This window comes from Oenanthe melanoleuca, chromosome 3 (genome assembly GCF_029582105.1).
Source record: "Oenanthe melanoleuca isolate GR-GAL-2019-014 chromosome 3, OMel1.0, whole genome shotgun sequence".
Taxonomy (NCBI): Eukaryota; Metazoa; Chordata; class Aves; order Passeriformes; family Muscicapidae; genus Oenanthe; species Oenanthe melanoleuca.
Window position 1 is genome coordinate 15,344,358 of NC_079336.1, and position 23,231 is coordinate 15,367,588.

Consider the following 23,231-nt stretch of genomic DNA (forward strand, 5'->3'; position numbering starts at 1 on the left):
CTCTTGCTTGCTGAACCAAGGAGCCCACCCTGCCCTCGATGCTTTTACCCCTGCTCAGATAGAGAAATGTGTCAGAGGTGTTTTCCACAAATCACTCACACAGCCTGGAGTGGTCAGACAGGAGCAGGACAGCTGGGGACAGTTCAGGGCAGCCCCTGCACCTCCCTGGGGGTGGGAACACGAGTCCTTGGTCCACAGGGCTTGGTGGAAAAGCCCAGGTGCCTCAGGTTGGGCTGCAGTGAGCAGGAGATCAGCTGCTGTGGCATCCCTGGGGGCTGACATGGTGAATTGGGGGACACTTGGGGGGGCTGGTCTGGGACACTCAGTGCTGCTGTGCCCTCAGGGCCCTGGAACCCTCTCAGGGAAAGGGGAGAGACTGCTCTAATAGCAGCTGCACAGGAAAAAAGAAACAGGGCAGTCACTATTTCCAGTGCATTTAAATCCATGAACCAGGTAATTTGTACCTAAATAGACAGAAGAACCCATAATAAGCAATAAACTATTACTAAAAGCAAATGCATTCCCAATGTGGTTTTGTTCTTGCATTTTAATAACATGAAAATGCGAGAGAGGTGTACAAAAGGAAACTAACTCAATTTTCTTGCTGACAAGTCTTTTCAAATTATATGGTTGTGGTTGATAACCTATCAGTAAAAGAAATGCTTCTGCTCATTGCAGCTGTTTTTTGTTTTTTTTTCCAGCAGTTTCTTAACATGCACAGTGAAGCTGTTCATTAAAAAATAACAACAATGAAAAACACTCATCAGCCCGAAACAGTAGAAATAGTTTCAAAATAATGGTGCTACACTGAAAATGTGAGTTCTTTTGAGATATGTGATGCTGCTGTTTCTCTGAAACGGCACAAGTTCAAACCTAGTTTCACTCAATTTAACTTCCCATTGATCCTTTGGAATTACAGATATTAAACACTTGGTTTCACAACAAACTTAATGAACAATTCTGAGTCTCTTTATGCACAACCACTAGAAATGCATGGACCAGTTGGAATCAGAGATTACAGCAATGTCCCATTGGTCTGCAATTTTCTGGCAGCTGAGAGTCATTGCCTGGATATATATAATGACTTGTGCTGCAAGTTTTTCTCCTGAGAATTGAATCTAAACAGAAAATCCCGGCTTCAGAGGATAAACCTACTGAAATAAATAAATTAGTTTCTGCATGATGTGTAAAGCTGTAAAGAGGGGTTCAGTCCAGAGGACAGGCATTTATGTTAAGACCTTTGGGTAGATTTATGCTCTGAAGAAGAAAAAAGATGATGAAATGGAAGATTTAAAGAGGTGAGATTGAAAGTGTGCACAATGTGAAAGAAAGAGAACACTGAAGGCAGAAAGAGAGGTTCTGGCTTTCTGAGCAGCATGCTGATGATTTTTATTAAGCTAGAACTATCTGTGATCCTTTCCTTGAGTCCATGCCTATGTCCCAGCTCACAATATACCCAAACTATTGAACACTGCAGGAGTGTGTAACAGTGTAAGGCATGAGCTGTCAAACCTCTCCTGTGGTCCTGGGTGTTTCTGTGGGTTACTTAACCCTGCAGATGAAGCACTGTTTCAGATTCTATTGGTGATATTGGACTGACCTTGGTTAAATCTTGCTTCCACTGTTTAAATGTGACTTGGGTTCAAGAAGAGAGGAATACTTTGTATTTAGAGGTAATCTTTTCTATTAAATAGAGTAAAACAAAAAGAGTCAGTCACATTAGCCTAGTTTAAATGATCTAAACTGGTATGAAATGGTCTAGTAAAACTGGAAAATTTGAGAGGAACCAAAGAGCAGAAGATCATGATATAGCAGAACAAATTGTCACAAAAAGCCACCAAAGTCTCATCTCTGGAGGTTTTGAAAGGCAAGCTAGAAAAACAATTTTCAGGAAGAGTTCAGGTATATCTGCTCCTGTTTTCAAACAGAGAAAAGTCTAGATAATGTCTCAAGATCTTTTTTACTGCTGTCTTCTACAATTCCAGTAACTAGCTGCTATCAGAATAATGTATCAGCCTGTGTTTTCTGCTATTGCCTTCAATGTAAGGAAAAATATCTGCACTGGGGGAAAATATCCCAACTTATCTGATAAAAGTCAGATAAAAGTAAGTTTATTTTTGTGAGGTCACTCGGTTTTCTTTGTATAATTGTTAAGTCATTTGTGTGCACTGTAAGTCAATTGTGCTATAAAGGAAATGTTAATATTCACTACAGTAGTCCTGATTTCACTATGAACTATCCATGGTGAATGTGTAATTTAATAAACCTGCAATGAAATCTGTAGTTTCCTTCATTGTAGAGGATGAAGGCTGGTGGCAGGAGATTGTGCTTTCAGAGCTCACTAGATGACGAGGAATTAAAATTCATAGATAATTTAAATAAAAACCTGTAGTGATGGTCTAAAAGAGGATTTATCCCAATTTAAGATAACTGCACCTACAGTCTTATTGAAAATATATACACATATCAAAAACATTTGGGAAAGACATTTCTAGCATGATGTCATGATGTATTCTTAATTTATAATTCTGATTAACTTTGCCCAAGACAAGACTATAATTATTTGGGCAGATTCTAATACCCTTACCTGAAACTTCATGGTGTTTGTCTTCAAGAAGTTCTACTTAAATGAGAGGGGCAGTTGTGGATTTTGCTACACCTTAACTGTTATGAAAAAAAATAAAAATAAAAAAGGTAGAGTTACAATAGGCTCAAAGAACAGCTGATTAGGAGACTATCTTTTTTTAAAGAACTACTGATGATCAGAGAACAGAGTGAGTTAACACTGATCCCTCCTACCTGCACAGGCTGCAATGGGACTCAACTGCATTTATTATTCCAAAATAGCAGGTGCACCAACACCAACTAGAGAATACCTAGTATATGTACTGCTTTTCATGTACTTTTTGTATAAAGAACAGATTGCCTTTATTGCTCCTGACCTTACATTTCTTTGTCAAACATATCAATCACTCTCCCTAACCTTTAATAGGAAAGGCTAAAGTTGTTTACTGCAGCAGTTCCTATTCACCACAAGGACACCACCTCCATTCTGAACCAGGAATATTTGCATACCTACCACTGATTATCCAAAAAGATTGCTTCTTCCCCTAAAATATTTGTCCATTTCATATATTTTTTTTCCCAAGGAGGTCAGTTATTGCCAGTGAGGTTAAATCTAAAAGTCAGCAGTATTTGGCAGAGATTTATGTGGGAATAGATATGAGTCTGTACAGCTCTCAGACTGATTAAATAAAGAATGTCATGGGAGTAGTATGATAGTATATGCATACTCCAGTAAATGAAAGTAATGCATTAGAATGCAGCTTTAGGGTCTAATTTAAAAACATAATTCAGACACAGGCAGAAGCCTTTAAAATATTGGCAGATGTCTTCATACTGTATTTCATATAGAGGACAAAGTGGATTAAAGATAAATGTAATCCAAATAATGGTGCTGTTTCAATTATTTTTTTCACTTATGTTTTATTTCTTTTAAAGAAATTCAATTTGTAGAGGATTGTTTTCTGGGTTTTCATATTTTTATGCAGATCCGCTTAAAAACATGAGCAGGGGAAAAAACCCCAATCATTCCAAATTGCTGCTCTTCCTGAGACAGCCTGTGGCAAGTCACAGCTTTTACTCAGCCTAGGTGAAATAAATACTGTTGTTTAAAGAAGCACTTCAATAAGCAGGAACTTTGATTCCCCTCTTCCTGCCTGCCATCCCCTTTCAATCTCATTATATGTCAAGGTGATTAGGCTTAAATGGTTGTTCTCACTTAGGATTCTCAACTTTTATTGTAGCCCATTGCTGAAGGACAGACAGGCTATTATTATCTCTGCTCCATGTTCTATTTTTCCCTAGTGACATTCTATCAGGTTGGTGCTTTTACAATTTTTTTTTTTCTTCCACCTTCTATGCACTTCTTTAGAAGTCAGGAAAAAATTAATAAAAATTTAAATGTGACTCAAGCATATTGTTAAATAAAGTGAAAGATTTGGGAAAAGTTGGGTGGGGGTTGTGACACATCTTTATGTTCTCTTATGTCTGAATAGGCAGACAATTGATCCTTACTGGAGACTTTCTAATTTTTTCACTCATTTAAATGCTTTTGATGGATGACTTTGATTTTCACTTGGATATTGCAGCATCCCCTTCCCTGAGCATTTTTTTCTACATCCAGAATTGTGAGAGGATGTGAAGGAAATCAATCTGTGTTTGTTTTGAGCTTCAAACAATTGAACAAGGTGAATAAATATGTAATGTTAAAACACTATTGACTGTATTCAGAATTTCAATTCCAGTTTGTGTTTGTCCAATTCCTTTAATATCAGTCTTGCCATTGAAATCATGAGGAATCTCTGAATCTCTTCAATGGAAATAGGACAGGATTCTCCCAGCTTTTCACACTCCTGTGCAAATTATCAGCTCGATTTTTGGAGGTAAGGAACACTTTGGGCTTTCTTGGGATGTAATTCAGCTGCCAATATTCTCCATTTTGAAAGAATAAACCCACTGCTAACTTACAACTTAACTTTTGCACACAAATGAAGATTTTTTTCTTTGAGGAAAGTTTGTTAATGCTGTTTAAGCAGCACCATCCATCTTCATTGCCCCTTATTAAGTCAGAGAGGTCTTGGAGTCACACCAGCAGTCAGTGACCCAACTCTGGTCAACCACAGGAGATGAGAATTGCACCCATTGTTTCATGCCTGTGTTCAGAGGATTTCAGTGTTTACTATAAATGCTAATTGGTCAAATCTTTGAACTCCCTGCAATACTGTCAAACCCCATTCTTTACCACTGTTCCTTGTCAAGCTGATACAAAGCATACTAGGCAAAATATCCAAGGGAGAGGAGATGCAAGACTACCTCTCAAAATTTGCTATAACTTGGAACCAAAAATGACAGTCATAATATGAACTGTGAGGCAAACTAAATTTTAAAGTAATTTTCTCATTCGGAAAATAATTTCTCTTTTCCAGATCTGTTTAAATAAGGATAGACTGGAATTTTTAGAAAGTAAAGTCCAACTCAGGAAGAAATTTGGATGTTAAAGAAGGAAATTCTGCTTGAAGATTTCTGCTGCTTGTTCTGCAGGAGGTCCAGCAGAGAGCTCCTTGAATCTTAAAGTCATGGAAACATTGACTGGAAGGAAGTTTGTAAGCCTTATCTAGTCTTTTGCCCAAAGCAGAACTTTTGCCCTGTTAAATGTGTAAAGTAACTAAAGTAAACTAAAGTAACTAAAATTCAGCAATTTGATGAAACTGTTAGGGTGTGCATTTTTAATATATATATATTTCCTACCATGCATTTAGATATATATATATATATATATATGTATGTATATGTGTGTATATATATATATATATATATATATGTACATATATTATGTATATGTATATATATATATATGTATGTATGTATGTGTGTATGTACATAATTATGTAATTATATACAGGTGTATATATACTCATATATACTATATAGATTAAATATGTAAGTATATATTATAACTTTATGTTTCTATATGTAAGTATATAATTGTTGTAAGATTATGTTAAAAGATATCTTCTCTACCATGCTAAAATTTTTTGGCAAAAATAGAAAATATTTTTTAAATTATCTTGTAAAACTGGAGAAAGTTAAGAAAAAGCCACTGAATAAAAACAGAACTGGAACTAAAGCTTTACAGTGGGTGACATGAGGAACTTGTTTATCTCATCAAATGCAACAGGTGTTGATTTAGACTGTAGAATAGTCAAAATGCTTTCATGTGGACAAAATGTTTCAGATTTCCTCAATATAACTTAAAAGACTTGAGAAAAAACAAAGTCTATATTTAAAGGCAAATTAATTCAGCTTGTGAAAAGGCCACACGTTTATAAAAACTATAGTGGTTTGTCCTTGAAAATTATAAACAGAAGAGATTTTTGATTATCCTTCAGATGAGGTTCTGGACAGAGATAGCTCCAGTCTCAGGGGTCAATGAGGTTTAGTGCAGCAGTGTAGATGTTTTTAACTTAAAAAAAGGAAAGGCAGAAAATGTGCATCTGAGAAATATATTTTTGTTAAGTTCAAGACTTGATCTACGACAAAAGAGAACAACCTTCTTTGCTGCACAGATTCTGCAATAGTCCTTTTTACTTTCAATATTTGATTCTTATATTTGCAGAATTACATCACGACAATTTAAAAAAAGTTTTCAGAAACTCCCAAGTTAGTTGAGTGCTCTCTATGCCACCATTGCTAGTCAAGTATCCCTACAGATTTTTGGATTATTTTGCTGCGTACATGAATCCCTTTTAAAACACCTGGAGCTGTATATTTCTGTGGCTGCAGATGAAACCATGGACCCTAGTCCTGGCCATGACCAAATCCCTTACATTATTTCATGATGAAGCAAGGGCTTTCTATCTTCAAAAGCTTCAGTGCTCTCAGTGGGAGAGTGAGAGAGGGAGAGACATCCTCAAAGCCTGTTTTCCTTCTCTCATGAGCAGTCTGCTATGGCCATAAACAAAATACAAAAGGATCTGTCAACGTATTTAGATTTGTGTGGGGGTTTTTTTCAGTTTGTTGGGTTTTTGGTTTTTTTGTTTTGTTTTGTTTTAATTCACAAGTATTACTTTAGCAACAGCTCAGAGAAGAGTACCAGCAGAAATGGAATCATGTTGTAACTGAGAAGCATTGTGAACCAAATCTAAACCAGAAGTGATCAATCCTACAGGCTTCAGAGTAAGCCCAAGCTGCATTCCAGTTACATTCCAATTGCATTCCACCACAGCAGTGCCTGATTCTTGGATACACTCTGTGCTAAGGTGAACAAGATCCAAACAATGTTGTTCCTCCATTAAAACTGAACAGGAAACACAGTGCCTGTCCCTGGTCCTAATGATCAATCTATGTGAATCAGGCTCTGGTAGGATAGTGAAGGATAGCACCCTCTTTTCAGATTTGACAAAAGCAAAATACAGAAAGCACAATAAATGTAATAACAGCAAAACACTTGAAATAAAGAAAGAGAAAAAAATGTGGAAAATATAAAAATCCCATGTTTTTCAGTCTGCTACAAAAGCCACATTTCTGAATTTTATTTAATTCATAAATAACAAGTGCCTCCTAATTTACAGCAGAATGCTCTTCCCTAAAATCCAAATGGTTTTGGAAACTTTTTATTTCTGTTTGTTTTATTTGGCTGACATAAAAAAAAAAAGAAGAATGTTTTTGGTTTTTAGTGTGGAATATTCAGTGTGGAAATTCTGGAAATGAGAGCCATATGCTGTACCAAAACTATGGTAAACAAAAGCAATTAAGAGATAATTTTTTCTGAAATATGTGCATGTGTGAGGAGGAGAGAACACATAATACATGTGTACATATGGCAAGGGATTGATTAGGCTGAGTACCTGGCTAATAATCTCAATAGTCTGCAGTGTGGCAGAAAAATATGGAAAAATAATGGAAAAAGACAGACTGGAAAAAGTTAACTGAAGAAAACATGAATTTTGTAGTATAAAACTTGTATTTAAAATAACTGTGCCTGTTTAAAGGAAAATTTAAAACAAAAAACAACAATCCAAACCAAAACACCAAATAAAAAGTATCAAGTAATAAGCAATGCAATCACAGGAAACAGCAGATTTTACAGATTAAGCAGCTATTGTCACCCTTCACAGAAGATGGGAATACATAGTTAAGAATAGCAGTGCCTGCTATAGGTTTTTGCATTTCTCTAATGTACTCCATAGCTGAGATTATCACTGAGGATTGTTCTTGTCTTTTTTCTTTAGCTCCCTGCTCTGTGCTTGTATTCCAGGGGCCTTTTAAATCAAGTACCTAAACTTCCTTGCACTACTAATGAAAGAGAACAGTCCTTCTGAAGGGCATAAGAGAAAGACTGAATCCACTAGCTGTCTTTAAAAGCTTGAGCCTCATGACAAACACCTCATCTTGGTCTGTGCTGGGAGGAGCTCTTGGCTTAGTTCTTGTCGTGCTGCCTGAACAGAGCAGTGCAGGTAAACTGCAGCCCAGGTGTCCAAAGTGCTGCTACCCAGGCACACCAAGAGCATGCTATGCCAAGCTCTAGATGAGGTAACACTCAATTACAAAGCCAGAAGGCAGATCACAGGATTCCACTTAATCAAACCAGTTCTTGAACTCTACGCTTCGGAGAATACATATAAATATATGTGCACACATGTAAATGTACACATCAGCCAAATGTCTGCTGAGAGACTGGGCTGACTTGCCAGAGCTCTGAAACCATTACACAGCTATGCAGAGCTTTGATCTAGTTGTTCTTGTGTTTTGCCTCAGACAGGATGGATCACTACTGGCACCGAAATCCCTTGTTTATCCCAGCCATAGCACCACTTCCAGGAATATATCTGAGAATATAAACTTTTTAGATAGCATATTTATGAAAGCATAGCAATATTATTTATTTGAAAATCTAGAGAGACAATATCTTTTAGGAATAGTTTAGCAATAGTACATATCTCTGGTTCCTCTTGTTCTGCTTGGTAGGTCTAGTTAGTCCCAAATTAAAAAATAAATTTCTGGAAATATCTGGAACAAACATTTTGGTCAGGGTAGAAATTCTACATTATATGTGCCCGTACTCTTCTGGTTTATAAACTCCCTCCTCAGATGTGTGTTTTATTTAAGATTCATATCCAAATTTTGAACATTTACATAGTATGATGTAAGCAATTTCAAGCATCTTTATCAGGTGTTGGCCACAGTGGGATCATGCTAGAAGCATTTACATTCTGCATAAACTCCCCCTGCTCTATATCTATGCAGGGTCTTTATGTGGAAAATAACAACTTCTCTCTGAGGACTATTAGAGCCTTGATCAACATATTTTCAGTCAGGACTTTCAGATACAGTGTATTGAAAAATGTTAAAACCTGACATGAAGCTTCTGTGAACCACAAAACACTTCCTTCAGGGTGTGTTTCAGCAACATGTTGACAAAATAGATGCTTCAGTCTGCTTTGACAACAAATTTGGCTCTATTATCAGTAGTGAAAAAGTATAAGGGATTAAACTGGCAACAAATTAGCTGAATGTAATGCAGTTTGGCATTAACCTAACACAAAAATGACTCCATAAATTAAGTAACTTGAATTTTGCTCCCTTTAGGACAAGAAAAGAAAAATAATTAGGGAACACTTTCACTTGCAAGAGCATCAATTACCATAATCTACATGTGAAATGCTGCAGTGTTAAGATAAGGAGTTAATCTACTTTACTAAATAAATGTGTCACCCTCACATAGGTGTATTATAAAATTATGCACTTAAATTATATGTAACCAATGTATGTTGTAAGATTTACTTTCCTAAATGCTTTGGAATTTCTGTGAACAGAGTGAATTTATATTTATTGCTGTTATAATACATTGTTCAAGCAGTTAAAAATTCAGTAAGTAAATGTAACACTGAACAAACCTTCAATACATTTAAAAAAAGTCAGTATTTACAATGTGACCCTTGTGGATAAAGAATAGATACCAGAAATTTTTCTGATATAGAAGTTAATTTAAACATAAGATGAAGAGAATATATCCAATTCTAGGAAATGTAATAAATCTAGAGATTAAACACAGGATAACTTTGTTTTTAGTTACAGGACTGATAAGATGAGAGTGAGGATATGGCACACAGGTATGAAATCTCTCACATTTAATAAGGCATTGAATAAGAAGAAGAAGAAGTAGGAGAGGTTTACCAAAAATGCATCCTTGGTAGTTTCATGTGCAGGTAATTTGAGTAGCTCATGTATCTCTTCAGGTTTTCACAAAAATATTAATTGATTCCAACATGATCCATAGTTCTGTATCTGAGCAGGTTCACAGATATTAAAAGATCTTAGACAGGGAGTTTAATTAAAAATTTATTTTTGTATGGACAGATTAGCCTTGTAGTGCATTTCAAGTGTATGCTGCCACATTTGAAAGCATCAGTCATGGAACTAATTTTTATACCTTATACATATTTTTTTCGAATTTGAGTTTAAAGTTAGCGTGCACATTTAATTGGTATTTCTATTCCTATGCTGGTTAGATTAACAGGGAGGCTGAAATATTTTTTTCCTTCAGATATGTAAGTAAATTCTTTGACTTTTCCCACATACATTTGGAAAAATTCTTGCTCTGTTTTCCACCCAATTGATCTGTAAGGGAAAAGTAGTATCTATGTCAGAAGGATGCAGTAGTGTTCAGCATTTGAATGGGTGAAAATGGCATTTGAACCAGTGAAATTAAAGAGCTTAAGGGAAGAGAAATCATAAGATCTTGCAGTTTGACTTGATCTTATAGTGTGATTTCAAATATATCTTGTAGGATCAATGGTATTTCAGTTTCTTGGAGCCTAACACCTTGTCCTCAGCTGAAGCACTATTTACATCCATTGAAAGTGTTCCTTGAGAAGAGATAGCCATCAGTCTTGATGGGAGCACGTTGAGAAACAGGTGGGACAATCCATCACTATCCTCAGTAACTTGTTCCCAAAGTTAGTAATTTCCATTGATAAAAATTCAAACCTAATTTGAATGTCAATTCACATGCAATTCAGGAAACTGCTGGTTTTCTGTTAGGTTTTCCTAGCTCTCCAGTGCCTGGCATTTATCCTGATATTGTGGACTTTGGTGTCTCTGGCACATATCTCAGGTACCCAGCACTCACCACAGATGGCAGAGAGACCTAACTTTGTAGTGGTGCCTAATTCAAGTACTGAAAACTACCTGGGATGCACACACCAAAGATTGATGTCGAAGGATTTCCTAACTCTGAGATATTTCAGTTTGCACATGGCTACATAGAAAAATTTTCTTAAGAGAGCCAATCACTATGAAAGATCCAAGGACACACTGTATTACTGCCTTGCCAGCACATCCCTGTTAAGGTTTCAGGTATGGGAAAATTTCTATGGAATTCTTTTTACATTTCCTTCCAGACTGGTGATGAAATATATATCAGACATATTGCAGAGCTTTGTGAATGCTCACCAGAACATTTCACATGCATTGAAGCTTCCACCAACAGAATCTTGAACTTGTAAGGGAAAAGTTTAGTATTACTTTTTAAAGGAAAGGAAAAAATTGATCTTATTTTTTGATTTGAGAATGTAATATATCGACTTTTAAAGTTCCTCAAATTTGTTTTTAGAAATAATTTCTCCTGTAACCAGAATGAATTATTATTGTAAATTCTACAGACTACATGTAATGTGTGGGTGTTCAGCAAACCACACTGCAAGGGTGGTGTTTTTTGTTTTTCTTTCTTCTGTCGTTAGGTCACATTAAATAGCATGTGCCAAGTATCTAAAGAAATCAAAAAACAAAAAACCAGATAGCAACGCTCCACCTCCTTCCCTCAAGTAAGTGATTAATCCTCTGGTATTTGCTACATTCTCAAAGGCATTCAGCTTCCACAAAATAAACAAACAGCAAAACCAAAAAGTCACAGCTGCCCACTTTCAGTGTCAGCTGTTTGAGAGATGAAGGGCTAAATGCAGTCCATTTTGTTATCTTGCAGCTGGGTTTCCTATGATGAAATATCCATTGATCCATTCAATTTTATTGGCTTTAGATGAGTTTTCTTCTGATACAGCAGTAGGAAACCTCTTGTGCTATATAATTTAATCATTGTATTGGGAAAAAAAATCACATACTTTGTAATTTTTTTGTCCTTGATATTCTCCACATGTTTAGAGCATTGAACAGCTGGGGCCATAGAAAACATTTAGAAATCACATTCTTTTATGTAGATCAATCACTTTTGTATACATTGCACCAGGCAAAAGAAAATTGTTCATTTCCATGTCAGTGGGAGTTTGATGTCTTAAAAAAATCTTTCAGACATTAGTGTGGACCACTGTTTGTTTTCCTTTTGAAAAAAAAAAGAAAGGGAATTCTATGTTCAGGAATTAAATTCTAAAATGGATTGAGGATTGAGAAATGAAATCCATAAACCAGTACTGTCTTCCCCATAATAGTTTTTCTGACTTTAGATTGAGAAGAATAAATTCCTTCATCTAATACTATTTAGGCAGACTTTAATAAGGTCAGAAAGAGTGTGATATGCAATTTAGACTATGAATAAATGTGCTGTGAGTTAACAAATAAGCAGTAATTATAAGAGATTTGTTAAAAGAGGAAGTTATGAAATGCCTTATATCATGATTTTTTTTTCTCTCCTCCTCATGACCCATTTTCTGGTAGAAAAACTTGTCATGAGTTGCTTCAAGTGAAGAAAAAACCTTATAAGTTATATTGTAGCATAAGAAGTCACTTCAAGACGTTTATGTTGTGTAGCTGCCGTTGCATTCAAGGCTCCATTGCACTGAATAAGCTCCTTAAATATCTTGCCAGGCTGACACACCAATGTCTTTTAGAAGCCATCTGGAGAGTTTTGCTACTCCTCCATTAAGCTGTGTACCTTGAAAATCACTTGTGGCACGTTTCCTGATAGCTCAGAAACTTCTGAAGAGCACTATATCTGAAGATGTGACTAGCCTGGAATCACTTAATGTAGGAGAGTTTGATTTCCCTCAGTTCCCTGTCTTAAAAAACAAGATTATTTTGGCCAGATTCTGGCAAGGTGAGGAACAATGATAAAGACAGGAGAACCAAAAGATAAATACAAACAAAATGAAGGCTGTCCTGGTTTAATAAGATTTTCATATCAGCTGACTTAATATCCCCCTCTTTCTTAAAAGGGAGACCACCAAGCTCTGTACATAATTGGTGTATCCTAGCAAACAGAATGTGAAAAGACAGGATATGAAAGGGATATGAAAAAGTGTGGTGAAACAAAAATAGGTAGATACACTGTGTTTTAAAACTAACTATATTCACAACAGTTGATATGGTGCATATACACAGAAGTTTGGGTCAGAAATACATATGCTTTAATTACAGCTGTTAGGGACATAGGAAAAGATATTGAGTTCTGAGATGTTTTTATTGACCACATGCAAAGGCTAATGGAAACACAAACACTAAAATTCCACAGTGAAGAAAAAGTGCTGAATAAAAACACCTGATAAGTTTTAGAAATGTGAGGCAATAAAGATTTCATTGCAACTAAATCATATCCTGTTTGTTGTATTTCTAGACACTGTACAAACAACTGCAAGCAGTGGAAATGAATAGGTTTAGTTGTCAGAATAATGGGTTTTGAAAACTAGAAGTGTCAACATTCAGGGTTATTGACTCAGGATAAAACTGTAAAAATCTTCTCACCCTCTCATCATGTTAATTTCCCCTGAGTTGACCCTGCTTTATCTGTGAAGTCAAAAGAAATTAATTTTCCTGATTTCTAGCTGGAACAATGTAACTTAGGAATGGAGATTTCAAAGTCTGCTTTCCTTTTGCTAAAAAAATTCATAGGAGTCCCAGATTTTAGGTGAGAAGAAACCCTTCTGTCCATCTAATCCAACCTCCTGCACAGCTGCAGCTTAACTGCTGGATCACATCTGCATTTTCCTTGTAAACTCCAATAAAATCTGAAATGTGAGTGTTGCAGTGTGTTTCAGAGATGAGTGAAAAGCCCCAAGTTAATCACCCAAGCCCTGTAGTCAGTCATGTACAGGAGGCAGTTCTCATTTTGAGTGGTCTTCATGGCACTTAAAGGGACTTTGAGAGCCCACAGAGTTCTTTTCCTTTGCATGGATGAAGATTTGGTGCTACTCAAGTGTGATCAAAATCTGAATGGTTTTCATGGTATCACTGATTGTAGGTATCTACATTTTCTTCACAGCTGAATGCCCTTGGCACATTCAGAAAGTAAATGTAGGTGCTTTCAGATTTTTGTAGTCCTGGGAAGAATATGAATGGTTTATCAAACACTCTGAATGGGTGCAAGGAAACCAAATCCAAATTTAGGTGAAAAAAGCTTCTATAGGATTTTTAACTACCCAAGTCTGTGTGTACAGGTACAGATAGGTTCATTCTAGCCTTCTAGTGTCCCACATGGGCCAAGCAAGAAGGAACTCCAGTCCAGAAGATATATACCAATATTAAGAAAATATTGTGTTTAAGTTGATATGTCCTCCTGTATGACAGAGAGCTGGAAAGCCATGAGGAGTTGTTCAGCAGAGTAGTGTAAGGGAGGGCACATTTGCCAGGTTGATAGCATGGCTGTGTGTGGAATTCAGACTGGAGCTGGCATCTGTCTAGACTGATTGCAGCAGAGGAGATCAGGCTTGTCTGCACCAGTCTGGACAAACATTTTGCTTTTGAGAGGCACTTGGTGCTCTCGTGACTGCCCAGAGGGTTTGTATGTCACACTGCACTGTGGTGTCAATCTGACATCAGATTTTGGGAGAATACCATCATTCCCTGACTCACATTTTGTAGGCACTCCTGATTTCCTCTGCTGTTTGTGCTTAACTCATGTGAGTTGGTGCTATCTGAAACCTCATGTGTCTACATGGGAAAAATGGGAATATGAGTTGAGGTTTGCAGAATATGCCTATATGATAATGAGATACTACTTCTTGAACTAGTTGAAAGCAGAGTTTAAGCAATCCATGCCTTTAAAAAAAAATTCAATACTCAAGGTAGAAATGTTTGTGTTTTCAAGAAGTATAAAAATGTTCATTGACTTCAAGACTAAATGTGAAAGGTCATCTTGCCTGACACCAAATCATAAAGCTCTTTTGATCCCAGACTATTGATGAGAATACTTATTTTCCTCAGCCCATAAAAGCTAGCAAAATATTTCAGGGAGCACATATGAGCTGGTGTAAAAGAAGACTGAATAACATCAAGGTCTTTGCAATTTCTAATCACTATAATTCTGTGATTTGATTTAAGATCGCTTGCCGCATAAATACCAGGCAGCTTATTTTTTTCTAATTTGGGACATCATAAAAAAAAAAAAACAAAAAAAAAAAAAAAAAAAAAAAAAAACACATTTTTTTAAATACCTATGTAAGCACTGATTTTTACAGATGTCTTATAAGTTGTATAATGCATACAGTAGCTACAAATTAGCATACTGTGCATACGTTGCTTTGTGTGCTTTCTGGAAAGGGTCCAAGGATGACTGACTAACACATGGGATGTTTCCTCTTCACAACAGCGAGGAGAAGTCAACACCTGCAGTGATGTAAGCCCATGACTCACCTGCCTGAATGGAGGTCTCTTTAGGATCAATGGTTGTGTGCAGAATACATCTGCAACATCCAAATAAATGAGCCCTTCTGAAGTAAGTCAGCACTACCCCTATTTAGAATGCAAGGCCCTTGTGAAGGCTGAGGTGAAGCAGCTGGCTAGCAGCTTTTGTGAGTCATTTTAAAAAGCCACTCTCACAGCTGGAGAGAAAATAGCCCTGGCAGCACTGGCAATCCATTATGAAATGCAAAAAGTCCTTCTCTGGGCGGAAGGAGAACTTCACCCAGCTGTCAAGTGTTTGAAATGTTGGGGGGAAAGTGCACACACACACACATGGCCCTGCTTGCAATGCAAGGCATACAGGGGCCACGTTACTTAAAATTAAATCTCCCCTGAGAATGAAAAAACTGCATGGGCATGAGTTTGCTTTTTGGAAATGAGCAAGAGTTTTGATGAATGGATGTATCAAGCACTTTCTATAATCCAGGAAAGAGTGGTCTGCAAGTGTCTTTTCTGATTTAAATTCTCCTTTTCAGCATACCTATATCAAAAAGACACTTGACCTCTGTTTACATTTTGTCCAGTTGTATTGATCTGAAGGTTTCATATTTCAGAGAAAGAAAAATTTAAGTGGAAGAATAATCAATCACTAATCTCATCTTTTTCCATTTGGCAAATGTGAAATGCAGTTAGTGAATGGCTTCTAAATCTAAATCAATTTAAACCAAAAGTTGCTGATGCTGCATATTTGCAGAATAATAAAGACTAATTTAGAAGAGTCCAGAGCATGGAGCAACGACGAATTCAAGCAGAAAGGTGTGGGGAAAGTTGTCCTGCATAGCTGTGAAGCCTGAAGAGGTTCCACGGGAATGTAATTTGCAGATCAATGAGAAAGGGGATCTTTAGAGGTGAGGTGCAAACATGGGTTTTCAGAGCTTCTTTCTGGAGTTCACCTTATTTACTGCCCACAAAAGGCAGCCTGGGCAGTATTTTCATGGATCAGTAGTGACATCTAGTGTCAATTCAGACTGATCCTGCCCAGCTGTCCCACTGGGAAGCTGAAATAACCTGGCAGCAGTCCTGGGTATGGCCCCATCCTGTGATTAGACAGCAGCACCACTTCACTTCTGCAAACCAGTGATGCCAAACATGAACCCAACTGAAAATTATTTGGAATTTTTGAGAAACAATTTTTAAATTTCTTGTGTCTTTCTGTTTGAGAAGTATTAGCACGTAGAGACAGCCAAGGACTATCCATTTTAATTTAAGGTGCAAGTTATCCATAACCAAATGGTAGTTGTTGGATAACATATGACCAGAGATGATTATCAAATTACTGTGTTTAAATGGGAGCTAATGAGTATAATGATAGCTTTATTATCCATATAACTGGAAGTGCTGTATGATTGTTTCTGAAAAAAATAATTAATTTCAGGTTTTTACTATTCCAAAAGGATGATAAGCTGCAGGAGATACAGACAAGACAAGGGAGATATAGTCAAGACAAAGCACGGAAACACTTGAAGAATTGATGAAGACCTGTGATAGAGGCATTTTAATTCTGAATAGAATGTTTTCTAAGAGATAACATTCTGTCAGATAGAAGAGCAATGGCCTTGAGAATGGCCAGCTATTGAGGCAGATTGTTTCCATTCTTGGAAGTTTTCAAGCCCTGTGGACCTTTGCTTGGTCTCATAGATTGCTTTGCTTTGAGCAAGTGGTTAGACCAGAAATCTCCTTAGGATTCTTCCAACCTGATTTATTCTTCAATGCTATGATCTTATGATGTAAATTAAGGAAGTCTGGGATTTTATTGCAAGAAATTCTAGATAACTTTAAGATTATAATCTCTACAGTCTATAAAGTGATCCAGGAAGGAATTACTGCTTCACAAAAATTACTCATGAACATTTTTCCAATGCATGTTTTTAATTTAATTTTTTTTTGACCAAAAAAAAAAAAAAAAAAAAGAGATAGCCATAAGGAGAATACTATAATTTCTTAATGCATATTCAAAATCAAAGAGAACTCATCAAGATAAAAATTACCAATGTGTTAAAAACTTCAATGAACAGAATAACTGCTCTACCTTTTTCATAATAAAAACCAGAACCCCTGAGCTTTAACCCAGAAAGTCTTGAGCAAATGGAATAAATATTAAGCAACACCTTCAACTGTATTTGGGTGGCACCTTTTCACAGTCTTCAGCAATGTTATTAGAAGAGTTAAATACACAATTATGCAATTATGTCTATGTTTTCACTTGTACTTAAAACTATGTATAGCTTTGATAGTGCCCAACAGCTGCAAAATCATCCTAGTTAATCTTTGTGCTTCTTTCCCTTCATCCTCTCCTTTGCATTTTCATTCTAAACCTACATCACTCCATTCTGTCACTCTATTATTTTCTACTTTGTTTTCTTCTTGATCCATTTGATTCAGTAGATTATCATTATATACAATTTTCCATCCTGCTTAGTTTGATTAAGCAGATAGTAGATGCTTCAGAAGACAAGAAAACTGACATTTCTAACAAATAATTCCTTTGGTTGTACTACTTGTAGGCTGGCCAATACCATGAAGACAAAAGAAAGGTATTTCCAAACTCAGTTATGGTAAATACATATTTTTTTAATGATAGATGTTTTTGTACCGAACTGCTACTTCCATTTCCAAATCCAGATAACCTCTTCAATGCCATCTGTCAGAGTTTCACAGGCTCTGCACATTCTGTGAGAAAAGGTTATTTCTTACTCTCTTCCTTTCTTGTGCTACCTCTGAAAGTGACACAATATTTGCCTGCTATCTCAAAATGAGACAAGGCAAAAGATCCTAATTACACCATTTCTATATCCTTAATTATTTTTTTTGCTTTGTAATGAGATCAGCTATTCCTCTTCTCAGAGATAAACACTGTCAATACAATCATTCAAAACATCATGTGGATGGATTAAAACATAGAAATACTATATTTTCTCTTTTTTCCCTCCCTGTCACGAAACACATTCAAATTCATTGCCTTTCTCCTTGTGCCACCAATACACTTGCACTGACAGAAAATATTCTGCAAAACAATGAAGTATGTTCTCAACAATATTCTATTGACAGAAGTGATTTTGGGCCCTCTAAATACCATCATGAAACTGATGAAATAATATTTTCCTTATCACAGAATAATAGGATTTAGGTTGGAAAAGACTTCTAGGATCATCAAGTCCAACCATTAGCCCAGCACTGCCAAGTCCAGGATGAAACCCTGTCCCTGAGAGGCACAGCTACATAACTTTCAAATACCTCCAGGGTGGTGACTCAACTACTTCCCTGGGCAGCCTGTTCCAGGGCTTGATGACCTTTCCTGTGAAGAGATTTTTTCCTAATATCCAATCTAAAGCTCCTCTTGCACAAGTTAGGCTGTTTACCCTTTTTTTATCACTTGGTACTGGGGAGAAGAGACTGAGCCCCAGCTTTTTACAACCTTCTGGGTACTTGTAGAGTGCAATTGAAGGCCCCAGAGAAACATAACACATCAACATAAAGGCTTGGTTGATTTCTGTGATTAAAAAAAAGATAAATAAATACACAACTACAAATTCTAAGGCAGAAACACTTCTAAAAACTGGTTGCCCAAGTATAACTTTATTTTCTGATAATAATTTCATCATGTGTAGAGGTGCTAGACCAAAATAGCTCTGTCCACCCTTGATGAACATGTAACAGTGATGTGATGTGATGTGGCTAAAATTGTATCTCTGTGTACAGAAAATTAACACTCAAGTAAAGTCACTGTGAGCAGTGCTACTCTGCTGGAAGAGAAAAGGATGTGAAATCAGGATAGCCTGGCTGCTAAGTTGGCATCAGCCTGAAGGTATTTTAGGACAGGAAAAATAACCTCTTGTTGTCTTCTGTAAATCTGACTTGACTACAATTGTTTGACTAGCTCCAGTCACCATTTACAGTTTTTATAACACCAGCTACACCAGAGGGCTGCTGTTTGTAAAGGAATAGTTAAAAAGTGAATAGTAGTCATTTTATAGAAGATGTAAATGAATGTGATAAACATGAGGCAGACGTTTTTTTCTCATTTCTCTCAAAGCTGAGAGATATAATAAGACAGGTGTCATCTGAGAGGGTTGGATGTTCCAAGGCAAAGAGCATCATTTGTAATCCCAAGTAGTCCCAATAGTTGCTGGTTTTGGTCATTTTGGGTCCAGACTGTTGCTGGGTTGTATTCAGGTGTGATCTTTATGGACATACCAGCCCAGAAGAGAAACTCATGGACCTGCTGGGCCAGGGAGTGAGGGGGAGCAGGATGCCCTGACCAGCTCTGTCTCCTGTGAGCAATGGAGAAGGACAGCTTCATCTCACCTTGTTTCTTCTTCAGGCAGCTTTTGGGCCCAGCTGAATGCCACAGGGAGTGCAGGACACAGGAGGGACCCACAGCTCCCTGAGCCAGAGCAGCAGCAGGGGCAGCCCCAGCCCTGGGCACTGGGACAAGCACAGGATGGGGCTCAGTGAGGCCATGCCAGGATGGACCAGGCAGGAATAGGAACCACCTGAAGGAGCAAGAGGCCATCCTTTGTCCTCAGACAAGCTCAGGGAACAGGTCTCGTGGAGCTCATACGGCTGTGCTGGCTTGTACAGGAAGCAAAGTTTCAGCAGAACCTGCAGAAGATTTTCTGGCTCTGCAGGCTGCTGTTGACCTCACTCAGTTTCTCTTTCTTAGTTTTGGTGTTTTGTTGGCTTTTTTTTTTTTTTTTACTTTTATTTTAATTTTACTCCTATTTCAACAAGAACAAATACCAGTGACCCAATATTGATCTCATCACACCCCTGAACATCCTTGGGGTCACTAGGAATAGAGGACTTGTCAGGAGCCTGCAAGGCTGAGCCAGGGTAGGGAAAGGACTCAGAAAATAGCAGCACAGGACTAAATAGCTACCTAGTTTCATCTTTAAAGTTATATGTTTTTTAAAAATTGGTTTTTTTCCTTTGGCATGTTTCCTCTGAATTGAAGTCTAGATGGGAAAAGAGTAGAAGAAAAAAGATGAAAATAAAGTAAACTTCCAAGACTGGGAGGAAAAGATTGCAACAGACATTTGGGAAGAGACTGGAAATACTCATGAGTTAAACTCTTTTTGAAATATTAGAGCTTCTTTGTCTGAAAAGATTGGCATGGAGAATGGAAATAAAATTAAAATGAAAGCCTTTGTACATGTCCTATTAATATTTAGCTGCAAGACTTCAGAAATTAAATAGCCCAAAGAAAATATGTTGGTAGAGTATTTCATCCAGTTTAACAGCAACAGAAAGAATCTGAATGATTCAAAAAGCTTATATAACTGTTTTGTTTTATTCATTTACATAAATCACATTTACCGTAGGTGTTTTATTCAAAATAAAGTTTTGGGAAAATAAATTGAACAGATGAACCTAGGCAAACCTGGTGATTTTTTCATGAGTAGTGTTTGATGATAAAAGCATAAAAGCATAATGTGGTATCATTTCACCAAGGCACAATATGGATCATCCATATGGAGCAGAAGTTGATAACACTGCAAAGAAGCAAAAATAAACAGAACAGATGTACTTGTAAAATCAAGTCTGCACCCACCCTGAGTACCTGTTTCTTTGTGTAGAAACTTCTTCTGCAAGTTAGTCCCACTGAGCTGCTGGAACAGGAAATTGCCCATGGATGCTGCACTGCTCACTCAGCTGTGTGGTGTGACCATTGAGAGAGAGGTCTCATAGCCCCAGTGTGGGTAAATCAGAGCCTCAGGTGGAGAACAGAGCCCTGACAGCCCCAGTGTGGGTAAATCAGAGCCCTGACAGCCCCAGTGTGGGTAAATCAGAGCCTCAGGTGAGAACAGAGCCCTGACAGCCCCAGTGTGGGTAAATCAGAGCCCTGACAGCCCCAGTGTGGGTAAATCAGAGCCTCAGGTGGAGAACAGAGCTCTCATAGCCCCAGTGTGGGTAGCTTGGATCCTCATGGTGCTAATGACAATACATTTCATTTTCTATCATTCCTCTGCAGCCTTCTTGAGAAAGTACAACCTGTGTGAGATTTGAGCCTCCTTAGAGCTGAGGTACTGCATTGCTTGAGCAGAAACACATCTCTCAAAATGCACTGTGTGGTGTGGAGCCATGAGGAGACTCTTGGGGTTCAAGAAGCTCTTCTGCTTAGGCTTGGTCTGGTTCTTTAGAAATACTATAAGTTTTCAAACCTTTGCTTTTATATACTAGAGGAAACAAAATATTTTCCATTCACTTGTGGAACATTCACCTGTTTTTTCATCTCAGCCAATAAAATAGCAATTACTTGCATAATTCCAGCCCTCAGTGTGTCTCCCATGCACCTAAGCAGAGCAGTCCTGTTGAGCTCTCCATGTGCTGAGTAAGGATAACCAAAGCATCTGGGCAAGGCTCTGCTTTGGCCTGCTCAGGTCATGAATCAATATTGGCTTTACAGCTATGGAGGTTTGGTCACTAATGCCTCCTAGCTGACCCTGAGGTTTATTCCTCCACTGTTTACCAGCTGCATTACCAATAGCTGTATACTCTTCTATATCCTTTGCTTAATACAGAGTTCTTCCACTCTCTTTCTTACAAGCCCATATTGCTGCACCTTTAAAAGTTAATGTATTTATAAGCATGCTGTGCCATTAAAGCATACACCACAGTACTTGAGATAAAGTGACTGCAAGCTCTGTTGTATGTTTATAAATGCATCAGAAAGTACTTAAAATTATATGAAAAGCTCTCAGTTGTTGTTTTCTTCTGTTTTAAAGCCCATCTCCCTTATTCCATCAGTAAAACAAGACAGATGTGAATCAGCAGCTCTGCAATTTGGTGGAACGAGCACTTACGAACCAGAATTTTAAAAAGTGGGCACACAGGAATAGGTGCTTCATGACCTAGCAAGGCAGACCATGTGGTCAACATCTGGGAGATACCATACATGGACTCTGATTTAATAAAGTAGTCACCCATCTGCTGCTTTCTCAGAGTGAGGAGAATAAATAGCATGCCACATCCCACACACTCCAGCTGTCCCCAGCATCCAGTGCTCTGCAGTTCTTCTAAAAATAAAAAAGAAACTTTACTGTATTTCAACAAAGATTGCTAGTCAAAAAAATAGGGAGACAGTGTGCAGTAAAGAGAGTTGTTTAAGAGTGCCTGTAAGCACTTCAAAGTGGAGAAGAAAGTTGTCTTTTGTTTACAAGCTCAATATGAGGGAGCATTGTGCTACTGCAGCAAAGGAAGCCAGCTGAGCATGGGATTACATCAACAAGGGCATCTCCAGCAGAGATAAAGTTGTTATCTCACTCTACTCAATGATTGTCAGACCCCACCTGGAACACTGTGTTGAGTTTTGGTTCTCATCATTAAAAAAAGTTTGTGGATGGGCTGGAGAGGGCCCAGAGGAGGGTCACAAAGACGATCAAAGGAATGGGAAGGATGATATAAAAGGAAGGCTGAGAAAACTGGGTTTGTTCAGCCTTGAGAAAAAAGAATAAGGGGAGATATTATCACCATGTTCCAGTATTTAAAGGATGGTTGCAAGGGGGATTGAGATTCTGTTTTTCCAATGAGTCACAAGGAAAAGACAAGGGGTAATGGGTACAAGTTACTTCTGAGGATATTCCAGCTGGATACAAGAGAAAAATTTTTCATAATGCAAGCAATCATTCATTGCAATAATCTCCCCAGGAAAGTGGTGGATTCCCCAAAATGAAACAATTTGAAGATTCAGCTGGGCAGGGTGCTGGGCAATCTTGCCTAGACCATGCTTTTGCCAAGATATATTGGACCAGATGATCCTTGTGATCCCTTCCAATCTGATATTCTATGATTGTGTGATGTTATGATTGCTTGAAGATTGCTTTCTCTTCAGGCATTGTCATATAGCTGGCTGACATTTACATCACATGCCATTCTGTCTTTTCCAGAAGGTATTCTAGCTATTTCTCCCATATTCTTGTTCTGGTGTGTTGATATGCAGTGGTATCACTATAAATGAATCACTGAATGCACAATTAATTTATTGCAGCTCAGTAATGAACACTTTGCAGCTTTACTCACCACAAATCTAGCATGAATCAGTG